We start from the raw sequence: 15,640 nt of genomic DNA, 5'->3' as shown, positions 1-15,640 counted from the left end.
CACTCTTCTATAAAATGGCAAGTAAAACTATTTTCAGAGAAGAGAAAAAAATTTTTTCCATTGCAGACTTATAAGCTAACTGTTACTTTTAGTGGTTTTATTGCTCTTGGCACTTAGTAAGTTATAGAATCCGGGGAGCTGCCTATGCACTATTAAACTAATAACTTTGTATATTTGGAGATATATATGTAGATTTAGTTTTAGACTTTTTTTTTTTTTTTTTTTTTTTTTTTTTTTTTTGCTTAAGAGGCTAAAGTAACTCCATCTTGGATGCTAATGTGCCATGTTGACTTCTGATTAACCCCAGTCCCAGGAAGGTCTGTAAGATTTCCAGTTTATCTATTGTTCCTTGTGTAAGAGTACAGTTATGGTAAATCCTGCCCTTAGGTCAAAACAACGTTGATGTTATCATACTTCAATCTTCCTACACATCCCTCTGAATCACCCTTTTCCAATGGCATATAAGCCCTGGGTCTAGGGTTATAATGGTGCAGGGATCCACCATCTTGTTTTGCTGCCACCTGAGACACAGACATGGCTTCCGTTTGTAAGTCCCTTTTAAATGTTTCTTTCTTAGAAAATTGACTTGTTGGCCTCTTTCTTCAGCCTCTCAGCTTCCTGAACTTTTGGGGGTAGGTTTGCATAGATCTGCCCACCACAGAGAACAGCGGTTTTAAGAAGCATCATTCATAAGTTATAAAAGGGTACATAATAAAAAGTTTATTTCCTATTTCTGTTCCTCACCCCAAGCTACTAAATTCCCTCCCTAAATATATTGTTCATTTCTTGTGATTTCATTCACAGTTACTTTATGAAGATATATACAGACACATCCAAACAAAGAGGCTACATTTGTAGTCTACTTGTACATATTACAAATGTTGTCCTAGTGAAATCATATAATTATCAGCTTTAATTACTGAGTTATCAAACTCAGATTGTTAGCACTAGAGAGCAACAGGGGGACCAAGAGAGAGATTGGGGAAAAGGTTGGGAAGTAGAAAAAGAGAGGAAGAGAAGGAGAAAAAGTACTGGTAAGGATGTTTTGGATGTCTTTATAAATGAATAACAAATGGGGGGCTGGCAAGATGGCCCAATAGGAACAGCTCCAGTCTGCAGCTCACAGTGAGAACAAGGCAGAAGGTGGGTGATTTCTGCATTTCCAACTGAGGTACCCGGTTCATCTCACTGGGACTGGTTAGACATTAGGTGCAGCCCATGGAAGGCGAGCAGAATCAGGGTGAGGTGTCGCCTCACCAAGGAAGCACAAGGGGTTGGGGAACTCCCTCCCCTAGCCAAGGGAAGCCATGAGAGACTGTGCCATGAGGGATGGTGCTATCTAGCCCAGATACTATGCTTTTCCCCCAGTCTTGCAACCCGAAGACCAGGAGATTCTCTTGGGTGCCTACGCCACCAGGGCCCTGGGTTTCAATCACAAAATGGGGCAGCCATTTGGCCAGACACTGAGCTAGCTGCAGGAGGTTATTTTTCATACCCCAGTGATGCCTGGAACACCAGCAAGACAGAACTGTTCACTCCCTTGGAAACGGGGCTGAAGCCAGAGAGCTGAGTGGTCTTGCTCAATGGATCCCACCCCATGGAGCCCAACAAGCTAAGATCCACTGGCTTGAAATTCTCGCTGCCAACACTGCAGTCTGAAGTCGACCTGGGACACTCGAGCTTGGTGGGGGTAGGGGTGTCTACCATTACTGAGGCTTCAGTAGGCAGTTTTCCCCTCACAGTGTAAAGAAAACCGCTGGGAATCTCGAACTGGATGCAGAACCCACCACAGTGCCAGTCTGCTTCTCTAGATTCCTCCTCTCTGGGCAGGGCATCTCTGAAAGAAAGGCAGCAGCCCCAGTCAGGGGCTTATGGATAAAACTCTCATCTCCCTGGGACAGAGCACGTGGGGGAAGGGCTGGCTGTGGGTGCAGCTTCAGCAGACTTAAATGTTCCTGCTTGCTGGCTCTGAAGAGAACAGAGGATTTCCCAGCACAGCACTAGAGCTCTGCTAAGGGACAGACTGCCTCCTCAAGTGGGTTCCTGACCCCCATGCCTCCTGACTGGGAGACATTTTCCAGCAGGGGTCGACAGACACCTCATAAAGGAGAGCTCCGGCTGGCATCTGGCAGGTGCCCCTCTGGGACGAAGCTTCCAGAGGAATGAGCAGGCAGCAATCTTTGCTGTTCTGCAGCCTCTGGTGGTGATACGCAGGCAAACAGAGACTGGAGTGGACCTCCAGCAAACTCCAGCAGACCTGCAGAAGAGCGGCCTGACTGTTAGAAGGAAAACTAACGAACAGAAAGCAATAGCATCAACATCAACAAAAAGGACGCCCACATAAAAACCCCATCCGAAGGTCACCAACATCAAATACTAAAGGTAGATAAATCCACGAAGATGAGGAAAAACCAGCACAAAAAGCCTGAAAATTCCAAAAACCAGAATGCCTCTTCTCCTCCAAACGATCACAACTCCTCGCCAGCAAGGGAACAAAACTGGATGGAGAATCAGTTTGACAAATTGACAGAAGTAGGCTTCAGAAGGTGGGTAATGACAAACTCCTCCAAGCTAAAGGAGCACGTTCTAACTGAATGCAAAGAAGTTAAGAACCTTGATAAAAAGTTACAGGAACTGCTAAACAAAATGAGTTTAGAGTAGAACATGAATGATCTGATGGAGCTGAAAAACACAGCATGAGAACTTCGTGAAGCATACACAGGTATCAATAACCGAATCGATCAAGCAGAAGAAAGGATATCAGAGATTGAAGATCAACTTAATGAAATAAAGCATGAAGACAAGATTAGAGAAAAAAGAATGAAAAGAAAAGAAAAGAAAAGGAATGAACAAAGCCTCCAAGAAATATGGGACTATGTGAAAAGACCAGCCTACGTTTGACTGGTGTACCTAAAAGTGATGGAGAGAATGGAACCAACTTGGAAAACACTCTCAAGGATATTATCCAGGAGAACTTCCCCAACCTAGCAAGGCAGGCCAACATTCAAATTCAAGAAATACAGAGAACACCACAGAGATACTCTTCAAGAAGAGCAACCCCAAGACACGTAATTGTCAGATTTGCCAAGGTTGAAATGAAGGAAAAAATGCAGCCAGAGAGAAAGGTCAGGTTTCCCACAAGGGAAGCATCAGGCTAACAGTGGATCTCTCCACAAAAGCCCTGCAAGCCAGAAGAGAGTGGGGGCAATATTCAATATTCTTAAAGAAAACCAGAATTTCATAGCCAAACTAAGCTTCATAAGTGAAGGAGAAATAAAATCCTTTATAGACAAGCAAATGCTGAGGGATTTTGTCACCACCAGGCCTGCCTTACAAGAACTCCTGAAGGAAGCACTAAATGTGGAAAGGAAAAACCAGTACCAGGCACTGCAAAAACATAACAAAATGTAAAGACCATTGACACTATGCAGCAACTGCATCAACTAATGGGCAAAATAACTAGCTAGCATCATAATGACAGGATCAAATTCACACATAACAATATTAACCTTAAATATAAGTGGGCTAAATGCCCCCAATTAAAAGGCACAGACTGGCAAATTGGATAGTCAAGACCCATTGGTGTGCTGTATTCAGAAGACCCATCTCACATGCAAAGACACACATAGGCTCAAAATAAAGGGATGGAGGAATATTTACCAAACAAATGGAAAGAAAAAAAAACACAAAACACCAGGAGTTGCAATCCTAGTCTCTGATAAAACAGACTTTAAGCTAACAAAGATCAAAAGAGATAAAGAAAGAAGGACATTACATAATGGTAAAGGATCAATGCAAGAAGAAGAGCTAACTATCCTAAATATATATGCACCCAATACAGGAACACACAGATTCATAAAGCAAGTTCTTAGAGACCTGCAAAGAGACTTAATTCCCACACAATAATAGTGGGAGACTTTAACACCCCACTGTCAATATTAGACAGCTCAATGAGACAGAAAATTAACAAGGATATTCAGGACTTGAACTCAGCTCTGGACCATGTGGACCTAACAGACATCCACAGAACTCTCCACCCGAAATCAACAGAATATACATTTTTTCTTATCAGCACATAGCACTTATACATAGCACTTATTCTAAAATTGACCACATAATTGGAAATAAAACACTCCTCAGCAAATGCAAAAGAATAGAAATCATAACAAACAGTCTCTCAGACCACAGTGCAATCAAATTAGAACTCAGGATTAAGAAGCTAACTCAAAATTGTACAACTACATGGAAACTGAACAACCTGCTCCTGAATGACTCCTGGGTAAATAACAAAATTAAGGCAGAAATAAATAAGTTCTTTGAAACCAATGGGAACAAAGACACAACATACTAGAATCTCTAGGTCACAGCTAAAGCAGTGTTTAGAGGGAAATGTATAGCACTAAATGCCCACATGAGAAAGCAGGGAATATCTAAAATTGACATCCTAATGTCACAATTAAAAGAACTAGAGAAGCAAGAGCAAACAAATTCAAAAGCTAGCAGAAGACAAGAAATAACTAAGATCAGAGCAGAACTGAAGGAGATAGAGACATGAAAAACCCTTCAAAAAATCAGTGAATCCAGGAGCTGGTTTTTTGAAAAAATTAGCAAAATTGATAGACCTCTAGCCAGACTAATAAAGAAGAAAAGAGAGAAGAATCAAATAGACACAATAAAAAATGATAAAGGGGATATCACCACTAATTCCACAGAAATACAAACTACCATCAGAGAATACCATAAACACCTCTATGCAAATAAACTATAAAATCTAGAAGAAATGGATAAATTCCTGGACACATATACCCTCCCAAGACTAAACCAGGAAGAAGTCGAATAGACCGATAACAAGTTCTGAAACTGAGGCAGTAATTAATAGCCTACCAACCAAAAAAAAAAAAAAAAAAGCCCAGGACCAGATGGATTCACAGCCGAATTCTACCAGAGGTACAAAGAAGAGCTGGTACCATTCCTTCTGAAACTATTGCAAACAATAGAAAAAGAGGGACCCCTCCCTAATTCATTTTATGAGGCCAGCATCATCCTGATATCAAAACCTCGCAGAGACACAACAACAACAAAGAAAATTTCAGGCCAATATCCCTGATGAGCATCGATGTGAAAATACTCAATAAAATACTGGCAAACAAAATACAGCAGCATATTAAACAGCTTATCCACCATGATCAAGTCGGCTTCATCCCTGGGATGCAAGGTGGGTTCAACATATGCAAATCAATAAATGTAATCCATCACCTAAACAGAACCAATGACAAAAACCACATGATTATCTCAATAGATGCAGAAAAGGCCTTTGATAAAATTCAACACCCCTTCATGCTAAAAACACTGAATAAACTAGGCATTGATGGAATGTATCTCAAAATAATAAGAGCTATTTATGACAAACCCACAGCCAATATCATACTGAATGGGCAAAAGCTAGAAGCATTCCCTTTGAAAACCGGCACAAGACAAACATGCCCTCTCTCACCACTCTTATTCATCATAGTATTGGAAGTTCTGGCCAGGGCAATCAGGCAAGAGAAAGAAATAAAGCGTATTCAGATACGAAAAGAGGAAGTCAAATTGTCTCTGTTTGCAGATGACATGATTGTATATTTAGAAAACCCCATCATCTCAGCCCAAAAACTCCTTGAGCTGATAAGCAACTTCAGCAAAATCTCAGGATACAAAATCAATGTGCAAAAATCACAAGCATTCCTATACACCAATTATAGACAGAGTGCTAAATCATGAGTGAAATCCCATTCACAATTGCTACAAAGAGAATAAAATACCTAGGAATACAGCTTACAAGGGATGTGTAGGACCTCTTCAAGGAGAACTACAAATCACTGCCCAAGGAAATAAGAGAGGACATAAACAAATGGAAAAACATTCCATGCTTATGGATAGGAAGAATCAATATTGTGAAAGTGGCCATATTGCCCAAAGTGATTTATAGATTCAATGCTATTCCCATCAAGCTACCATTGACTTTCTTCACAGAATTAGAAAAAACTACTTTAAATTTCATATGAAACCAAAAGGAGCCCGTATGGCCAAGACAATCCTAAGCAAAAAGAACAAAGCTGGAGGCATCACACTACCTGACTCCAAACCATCTGATCTTTGACAAACCTGACAAAAACAAGCAATGGGGAAAGGATTCCCTATTTCATAAATGGTGTTGGGAAAACTGGCTAGCCACATGCAGAAAACTGAAACTGGACCCCTTCCTTACACCTTATACAAGAATTAACTCAAGATGGATTAAATATTTAAATGTAAGACCTAAAACCATGAAAACCCTGAAAGAAAATCTAGGCAATATCATTCAGGACATAGGCATGGGCAAGGACTTCATGACTAAAACACCAAAAGCAATGGCACCAAAAGCCAAAATAGACAAATGGGATCTAATCAAACTAAAGAGCTTCTGCACAGCCAAAGAAACTATCATCAGAGTGAACAGGCAACCTACAGAATGGGAGAACATTTTTGCAATCTATCCCTCTGACAAAGGGCTAAATCCAGAATCTACAAGGCACTTAAACAAATTTACAAGAACAAAACAAACCCCATCAAGAAGTGGGTGAAGGATATGAACAGACACTTTTCAAAAGAAGACATTTATGTGGCCAATAAACATATGAAAAAAAACTCATCATCACTGGTCATTAGAGAAATGCAAATCAAAACCACAATGAGATACCATCTCATGCCAGTTAGAATAGAGATCATTAAAAAGTTAGGAAACAACAGATGCTGGAGAGGATGTGGAGAAATAGGAATGCTTTTACTCTGTTGGTGGGAGTGTAAATTATTTCAACCATTGTGGAAGACAGTGTGGTGATTCCTCAAGGATCTAGAACTAGAAATACCATTTGACCTAGCAATCCCATTACTGGGTATATACCCAAAGGATTATAAATCATTCTACTAAAAGCACACATGCACACATATGTTTATTGCACCTCTATTCACGATAGCAAAGACTTGGGACCAACCAAAATGCCCATCAATGTTAGACTGGATAAGGAAAATGTGGCACATATACACCATGGAATACTATGCAGCCATAAAAAAGAATGAGTTTCATGTGCTTTGCAGCGACATGGATGAAGCTGGCAACCATCATTCTCAACAAACTAACACAAGAACAGAAAATCAAACACTGCATGTTCTCACTCGTAAGTGGGAGTTGAACAATGAGAACATATGGGCACAGGGAGGGGAACAACACACACGGGGGCCTGTCAGGAGTTCAGGGGAAAGGAGAGGGATAGCATTAGGAGAAATACTTAATGTAGATGATGGGTTGATGGGTGCAGCAAACCACCATGGCACATGTATACCTACGTAACAAACTTGCAAGTCCTGCATATGTATCCCAGAACTTAAAGTATAATAAAAATAAAATAAAATAAAATAATAAAGGAATAGCAAATTATGAATTTCATCATTTTAATGCAATTATACAATATTTTTTTCTGTCACTATTTGGACATATAAACTATTATCAATGACTAATGAAAGTAATTCTAGCTTACACAGTTTTTAAAAAATTGTTTTGAGTTCAACATAACAATTTAGGTACATATTTTTTCATCTCATATTAGGTAGTGCAATGAAAACAGTTCCATATAAACAAAGTTGAATATTTTTTAAAAAATCACATGATATATATTTGGAAGAGAAGTAGTTTTAGTTACATTGCAAAGAGCTTGAACCATTCCTGAAAAGTTATTTGAATAGGAAATCTGTAAAGATCTATACCAAAATATTAACAGTAATGACCTTTCGGTAGAGGAATTATAAGACATTTTTAATGTATTCTTGTAACTTTCGGCTTGATTTTTTTCTTTAATATAATACGATGAATGTGCATTATTGTGTAATGATAAAAATTTTGAAACTATTCACATCTGAAGAAAAAAATGAAACAATAATATGTTTTAAAACCAGTTATACTCTGCTAACCCCAAAGAAATGTTTTCCTGTAGCTATGGAAGGTTTGGCTTTGCTTGATCTGGCCCTCAGATCAGGTAACTCTTAAGAAATCCAGTGAAATCAGGAGGGTGTAGTGAGGAATCCCTGTGGATTGTAGTTTAGAGCTCAGTTTGCAGTTAACCACTGATTAATAGTCTAGGTCCCAGGGTCAAAAGTTTCTACTGTGTACAGCTCTTTCCACCCTTATTTGGTTATATGGCAACTCTAAATATGATAGACAGGAGAGGTGCATCAGTGTTTTCCTGAAAGTTTTGTCAATCTTAGAGGAGGTTTGTACTCAACAGCAAGATTAGTGAGCAGTCTTCAGGAAGTTTATTTAAGAAAACATTTAAGCATAAATATAACATTCGACCTTGAAATAATATTATTACAGTGTTCTGAAGCCAAAATAAGGTTAATTTTGTTTATACGATTTTATCTAGAGTTCTGGCTTTTGCAAGTGCCTGATGGTCTGCATATTAATTACATGCAAAATAGAAAAGGGTCTATCCCACTGAAAAAGGTTACAGTTCTTTAAACATTATTTTAATATTTGTGTGATTTTAGGGTTGAATTTAAAGTTGCATTACAAACATTGGATAATGCTGGTGTAGATGCTTGCAACAATCTTAAATGTGATTCATAAATGGGATATACAAAAATATAGATCTCCAGTGTAACTGCTGAAGCGTATGGCTTCCATTTGGGAGTAGTGTCAGTATTTTGACAGATCTCAATGGAAGGTTGATAACCTATTTCTATTTTTAGAAATCACTAAATTGATGTCTGAGAAAGGAAATCAGGATGATGGGGTCACTTGTAGCTTCTGAGGACCAGGCTAATGACTTCTATAGGGTCAGTGTTCCCATATGTTCTTCAAAATGGAACCCCTCATGCCCAGGCTAGTGACTGGCTCAACGACACTTAATTCACTTTGTTTCCCTTGGAAACTATTTTGTAGAAAATAATCAAAGATGATGTTTCCTAATCCCTTTGTAAAGCCATTATCATCCTGATACTATAAAGAATTAGTTCAATTTTGATTTGTCAAAATATAGACGTAAAAATTCCTTTGCCATTGTGAATTGAATCCAGGAGCATTAAAAACATCTGGTAGTATTATATGCTGTATCACTAGCCCATACAATTTATTTCAGGAATGCAAAATGTTTCATTATGAAATATTTCATTATAGAATATTACCAATTATATGTAACTGTATGATTGTTTACCCTGAAAATCCAAGGAATATACTGAAAAATAATTAGATATTATAAAGTTCACATTTGAAAATGGTATAGCTTTTCCGTAGTCTATAAATAATTAGTAAAAAATATATTAGAGAAAAGATCCCATTACAATACTGAAACAACTTCACTAAATTCAACCATGATATATAGGATGCAGGTGAAAAATAAATCAAAAGTTTAATGAGTCATTAATAAGCACATGAACAAATGCAGACATGTTATGTCAAATCTTCCCAAGTTAATTAAAATGCTATTCCAGTTGTAATCACAGAAGAATTTGGGGAAAACATGAAAAAGAAATTCTAAAATACATCTTAAAGAATAAATGTAGGAAAATAGTTAAGACCATTTGAATGGAAAAAAAGTGTTGAGAGGAGACTTTCAATACCAGGTATTCATTCATCACTATGAATAGAGTCTACAATCATGACTCATTGTGATTTGAATCTACCATCAGGGAACTGAAGGAGTGCTAGTGGTCACAAACTTGGTGCTTCCTCTTTGATTTCTGATGCCTTCCCTGGCTGTTACACCTCTCAGTTGCTCCTTTGGAAACCTCTTTTCCATGGTAAACAAAGTCTCTTAGAGAGTCACCATCATCATTGAAGGTTTCCTTGGCGTCATTGCCAAAATTAAAATGTTGCTTCTCCAGGAAGACAAAACCCTCTCCTGTGTGAGTGTGTGAGTGTGTCTGTGTGTGTGTGGCAGGAGAAGGTTGGGGGTATAAAAGGGTGGCACTGATGGTGGTGCTACTTGTCCTGCCGTGGTTCATGATCTTTAAATCCCAGGTGATATGGTTTTCTGTCCCCACTCAAATCTCATCTTGAATTGTAATCTCCATAATCCCCACGTGTCAACGGAGAGACCAGATAGAGGTAATTGAATCAGAGAGGTGGTTTCCTCCATGCTGTTTTCATAATAGTGAGTTCTCATGGGATTTAATAATTTCATACGGGGCTCTTCCTCCTTTACTTGGCACTTCGCCTTCCTGCCACCTTGTGAAGAAGGTGCCTGCTTCCCCTTTGCCTTCTGCCATGCTCATGAGTTTCCTGAGGCCTCCTCAGCCATGCTGAACTGTGAGTCAATTAAACCTATTTCTTTTATAAATTACGCAGTCTCAGGAAGTCCTTTATAGCAGTATGAAAATGGACTAATACACCAGGTGTAGTTAGTTTTATCTGAACATCTAGTGCCACTTCAAGGACAGAATCTTTCCATCTGCAGCCTTTAATCCTGCTCTTTGAGGACTCATGTCATCCAGTGATAACTTGTTCTAACATCTCTCCAATGCTGCCATCCACCAACTTCTTGAGCACATTTGTAATCCTGTTATCATCCTAGATGTTAACTAGATTTGTAAAAATCAAATTTGATCAGCCATTCATCTTATAACCCTTCAGAATCTCCCAGGGGTAGGAGAAAGAATGCCAGTGGAAAAGTACTGTGTCCTCTAGGAGGATCCCAGGTTTGGACTGAGGGATTCAGTAATACATGGGCCTGTGTAATACACTGGCAGGCAGGGCATTCCTGCCATGCTTGTTTAGTTATGAGACTGAGGAACCCCTGGGGAAAGAACTTTGAGGCTGTGCCTTCTACTTAATTTCAGATGCAACTTGTCATGTCTCACCTCTACAAAGAGGAGTGATATTATTTGGCCATGTCCCCACCCAAATCTTATTGTGAATTGTAGTTCCTGTAATCCCCACATGTCATGAGAGGGACCTGGTGGGAGGAAACTGAATCATGGGGGTAGTTACCTCCATGCTGTTATCATGATAGTGAGGGAGTTCTCAGGAGATATGATGGTTTTATGAGGAGTTTTCCCCTGCTTCACCATGCACTTCTCCTTGCTGCCACCACGTGAAGAAAGATGTGTTTGCTTCTTTTCCACTATGACTGTAAGTTTCCTGAGGCTTCCACAGCCATGCTGAACTGTAAGTCAATTAAATCTCTTTCCTTTATAAATTACTCAGTCTCGGGTATTTCCTCATAGCAGTGTGAGAAAAGACTAATACAGTAAATTGGTACCTAGTGGTGGGGGACTGCTGTAAAGATACCCAAAATGTGAAAGTGACCTTGGAACTGGCTAACAGGCAGAGGTTGGAACAGTTTGGAGGGCTCAGAAGAAGATAGGAAAATGTTTGGAACTTCCTGGAGACTTGGAGTGCTCAGAAGACAAAGATGTGGGAAAATTTGGAACTTCCCAGAGACTTGTTGAATGGCTTTGAGCAAAATGCTGACAGTGACATGGACAATAAAGTCCAGGCTGAGCTGGTCTCAGAGGGAGATGAGGAACTTGTTGGGAACTAGAGCAAAGACGGTTCTTGTTATACTTTAGCAAAGAGACTGGTGGCATTTTGCCCCTGTCCTAGAGATCTGTGGAACTTTGAATTTGGGAAAGATGATTTAGGGTATCCGGCAGAAGAAATTTCTAACCAGCAAGTGTTTAAGAGGAAGCAGAGCTTAAAAGTTTAAAAACTTTGCAGCTGATGATGCAACAGAAAAGAAAAATACAGTTTAGGGGAGAAGTTTAAGCCAGCTGCATAAATTTGCATAAGTAATGAGGAGCCAAGTGTTAATCACCAAGACAATGGGGAAAATGTCTCCAGGGCATGTCAGAGACCTTCATGGCAGCCCCTCCCATCACAGGACTGGAGGACTAGGAGGGAAAAATGATTTAGCAGGCCAGGCCTAAAGGCCTCATGCTCTGTGCAGCCTCAGGACATAGTGCCCTGTGTCCCAGCTGCTTCAGCTCCAGCTGTGGCCAAAAGAGGCAAATATACAGCTCAGGCCATTACTTCAGAGAGTGCAAGCCCCAAGCCTTGGCAGCTTCCAAATGGTGTTGGGCCTGTGGGTGTATAGAAGACTAGAATTTAGGTTTGGGAACCTCCACCTAGATTTCAGAGGATGTATGGAAACGCCTGGATGTCCAGGCAGAAGTTTGCTGCAGGGGCGGAAACTTCATGGAGAACCTCTGCTAGGACAGTGCAGAAGGGAAATGTGGGGTCAGAGCCCCCACACAGTGTCCCCACTGGGGCACTGCTGAATGGAGCTGTGAGAAGAAGGGCACTGTCCTCCAAACCCCAAATGGTAGATCCACCAACAGCTTGCACTGTGTGCCTGGAAAAGCCACAGACACTCAACGCCATGCTGTGAAAGCAGCTGGGAGGGAAGCTGTACCTTGCAAAGCCAGAGGGGAGCAGCCCAAGGCTGTGGGAGACCATCTCTTGCATTAGCGTGACTTGGATGTGAGATTTGGAGTCAAAGGAGATCATTTTGTAACTTTAAGGTTTAATGATTGCCCCACTGGATTTTGGATTTGAATGGGGCCTCTAGCCCCTTTGTTTTGGCCAATTTATCCCCTTTGGGATGGGTGTATTTACCCAATGTCTGTACCTCCATTTTACCTAGGAAGTAACTAACTTGCTTTTGGTTTTGCTGGCTCATCGGTGGAAGGGACTTGCCTTGTCTCAGAAGAGACTTTAGACTTTGACTTTTGGGCTAATGCTGGAATTAGCTAAGACTTTGGGGGACTGTTGGAAAGGCATGATTGTGTTTTGAAATGTGAGGACATGAGACTTGGAGAGGGGCCAGGGGCAGAATGATATGGTTTGGCTGTGTCCCCACCCAAATCTCATCTTGAGTTTTAGTTCCCCTAATCCCCACGTGTTATGAGAGGGACCTGGTGGGAGGTATTAAAAATGGTTATCTCCATGATGTTCTCATGATAGTGAATGAGATCTCACAAGATCTGATGGTTTTATAAAGGACTTTTCCCCCACTTCACTCTGTACTTCTCTTTGCAGCCGCCATGTAAAGAAGGATGTGTTTGCTTCCCCTTTTGCCACAGTTGTAAGTTTCTTGAGTCCTCCCCCACCCATGCTAAACTGTACGTCAATTAAACCTCTTTCCTTTATAAATTACCCAGTCTCGGGTATGTGCTTATAGCAGCATCAGAAAGGACTAATACAGTGAGATTAACTGAGTTCTATGATACCGTGAGCAACTATAAGTAAATGCTGAAAAAAGTGTTTCACTAAACAGTATAACTCATTGGAGCCCAGGCTTTGGAAACCCACCAACTGAGAATACACAAAGGGACAGAGTAAGGCTCTGCACAGACAGATGTGCAGATTTGGGACCATGAGGGCATGTATCAGGCGGAGCCATGGGAGACAGTCACCATGGTTAGTGCCTGGAGCGGCTGCAGCATGTGTGCTCTTAGACAGGCAACAAGAAATCAGAGGTAGCAGTGTGTGCTGGAACAGCTCTGAGCCCATGGGAGTGGGCTTGCCCCAGAGCCCCTGTTTGGGAAGACCTATAATACTTACATAGAGTTAAAGTTCCAACATGAGCAGATGAGGAACAGAGTCAGGGTAAAGAGGGTCACATACATTGTATTTAAAGTGTCTGTATGTCTCTCTTCCCCACTCTTAGTGACTAGAAATCTAAACATAGAGCTTAGCACAGGAGCTGGAATGCATTGCGTGCTCAATCCATTTTAGTTAAACTGGCAAGCATATTTTGTCTTATGTTATTGTGTTCTTGTCTAGATTAAGGGTGCAAATTCCTTTCTAGAGAGCTTTCTAGAACTTGATGACAAAATACAAATTAAAAGCTGAGTACAAGGAGAATTCAATACTGAGATAGAAGAATAGGAAAATTCACATTGCAGATTAAAATGAGGTTTAAACTACTATTCCCTAAAATGTTTATGGTGAAATAAGGTAGTTCTATATAGAGCCCAATCTGACATAAATCCAGTGACCATAAATGTGGTCCTAATACTTTTAATTGCATGAGATTAAAATCAGGAATGTAGATTTAAAACAGAACTATGTACCAAAGGGCTAATTGAGTCTCTAATGTAGAAGAAAGGAGTTTTTGTTTTTATTGTATATACTTATTTTTAATTGTTATAGTGAAAAAGAATTCATGGAATCCTTTTGTAATGAAAAAGTAGAAGAGAAACAAAATGATTCTGTATCTTGTAGAATTAAAATTTAATGATTTTTTTCCCATATAATATCCATCTTTCAATCTTCAGAGTTGTTTGTGTCAGGAAACACATGGAGTAATTCAGATATGGTCCCTACCCTCAAGGGGACTATATAAAGACACATGTCTAAGATACTTGAAGTAAGAACAAGAATGAAGTGACTTCAAAGACATTGTCTGAGACTAGCTCCCCAAGGTCAGGCACCATGTTGTTTCCATGTTATGAATAGTTCCTTAGTACATTCAAAAGACTTAGTGCTAATTTATGGTGGGCATGATCATCTGTTCACACAGCTATTATTCCTTTGAACATATGTGTAAAATTCTGTGTCCAGCACTGCTGTCAAACTGCTGTTTCTGAGTCCCTGAGTTTTAAAATATTACCTTATTTTACTTACTCTTCTAGGCTCTAAAGTGGAGAAAAAGGAGTTAGCTACATTTTTAAGGCTTGGAAATGTTATTCCGTTGAAAGATGTTTGATACCTGTACAGTAAGGAGCAAATTGCTCCTTTCCTTTGATCTCATGGGTGGAAATGTGCCCATTTGGGTCCTTTCCAAAATCAGAGAGCCATTTGGGGTTATTAAAATACAACTAAAGTGTCAACTGGAATGTGACTTTGAAAGAAAGCTGCTTGCAATACACATGTTAGGTTACCTTTGAGGCATAATAATAATGGTAAACAACAAAATGAGCCATTAGAAAACATCAGTGAAAGATTTAGGCCTTGACACAGAGACAAAAGGCCTCAGATGTTTGCATACAGTGGTTACCTTAATCAGAAACAAATTCTAATGGTTTGATACATCCAAATGCTTCTCTAAATTTGGGTGCAGATGACTTGACCACTGAAAAAGAGACAGGTATATCTAAGAGGAAAGGAGCTACTACATACGGTTAATAATACATACATGTGTGATTTGGCAAATGTTTGTAATATGTTAAATATGAGTGTTAAAGGACAATTTTTATTTTGCCACTTCAATCTGAAGTAACTCCTCTTTACTTTTGTGTTTTTTGTGTGTGTGTGTGAATTTGCTACACTGAAGTACATTTTAAAGTAGGAAGAGATAGTGAAGGACAATTTATCTCCATGCTGCATGACAATCTGTTAGATCAGTATTGTTCCATAAGTCTTATAATAAAAATGGTTTTTCTCACAGCAATGTTCACATTTGATTAAGTTACATGTAAGACTTTCAAGTAAAGATTACAGTGTTTCAAAGACAAATACTTTTCATATACTGACTATAGAAATTTAGGAAAACAATTTTGGAGCTAAAATAGAGTTTTATAAGTATAAGATCTTATAGGCTATTAAATGATCACACTTTTCTGTGACTCAGTGTAGCAAGAATTGAAATTCTGTGCTTTGGAGTGTAGACGTAACTTTTACTTT

General features: G+C 39.5%; 1 protein-coding gene across 1 annotated transcript in view; it reads right to left on the bottom strand.

Moving 5' to 3' along the window:
* CPED1 (cadherin like and PC-esterase domain containing 1) overlaps nt 1–15,640 on the bottom strand; it is a 315,288-nt gene that overhangs the window by 2,408 nt on the left and 297,240 nt on the right. The window lies entirely within an intron of this gene.

The sequence above is a fragment of the Nomascus leucogenys genome, chromosome 13, assembly GCF_006542625.1.
Source record: "Nomascus leucogenys isolate Asia chromosome 13, Asia_NLE_v1, whole genome shotgun sequence".
NCBI lineage: Eukaryota > Metazoa > Chordata > Mammalia > Primates > Hylobatidae > Nomascus > Nomascus leucogenys.
This window is presented reverse-complemented; position numbering and strand designations above follow the sequence as displayed.